This window comes from Macadamia integrifolia, chromosome 5, assembly GCF_013358625.1.
Source record: "Macadamia integrifolia cultivar HAES 741 chromosome 5, SCU_Mint_v3, whole genome shotgun sequence".
NCBI lineage: Eukaryota > Viridiplantae > Streptophyta > Magnoliopsida > Proteales > Proteaceae > Macadamia > Macadamia integrifolia.
This window is the reverse complement of record NC_056561.1, coordinates 3,255,452-3,256,427: the sequence shown is the minus strand read 5'-3', so window position 1 is coordinate 3,256,427 and position 976 is coordinate 3,255,452.

Genomic DNA, 976 nt, shown 5'->3' with positions numbered 1-976 from the left:
TTTTTCTTTCATACGAATGACCTTTTAGTGACAAAAATGTTATTTGGTAAAATTGCCTATGTCCATACATGTGTAGGTTTACAGTCGTTCATCCTCAGGCCCCCCTCCTACCGGACCTAAAGAATCAGCCCACAAATGGAAACAACGGAATACAAGTCTTCATACCCCAACACACACACACACAATTCATTGATGCAGCTTGCAGCCATTAGCTAAGTGCTTGTGAGGCTATCATATTAACTTCCTAATTGATAGCTTGATTCCAAAAATATTATTATTATTGTTGCTGTTAATTTTGGGTCTCACAAGCCTAATAATTTGTTTACAAAAAAATAGTTAATAATCTTATCCAACCATCCTGCATGGAATGGTCCCAACACTTAAATAGGGTGAGAGATACCATATAAAGTTTCTCTTCAACACTACAATTAGAGGTTAAGTCATTTTCTTATTAGTACAATTGGAGGTTAAGTCATTATCTTAATAGTGACTGTCAGGTTAGCAGTTTCACTCATTTAAAGTTTCACACACACTCTCTCTCTCTCTCTCTCTTACACCACACCCCCACCCCCACCCCCCAAAAAAAAAAAAAAAAAAATCAGATACACACAGCCAGTTTCAGATTTTGGATTCATTTATTTGGCCCTATTTGGTAATCAGATGCCAAGCCTAAAACCCTACTGACTCCTCTACCAACCATCAACAAATTAATTTCCAATAGTGAGCATAAAGATGGAGATTTTACTCGACAAGAGCTTCTCTTCACCTCATTTCACTGACTCCATTATTACCACTCTTCAACCACTTATGCTAGTTACCCAAAAGAAAAAAGAAAAGGACATGCATCTCTTCGCCACCAGTTGTTTGTCTTACATCAGAAAGTGACTTCACCCATTAGCCTTGAAGCATGGTTGACAATCAAGGGCCACCTTTTCTTTCCCACCTTTCCTTTCCCCCCCAACCCCTCTCCCTCTTT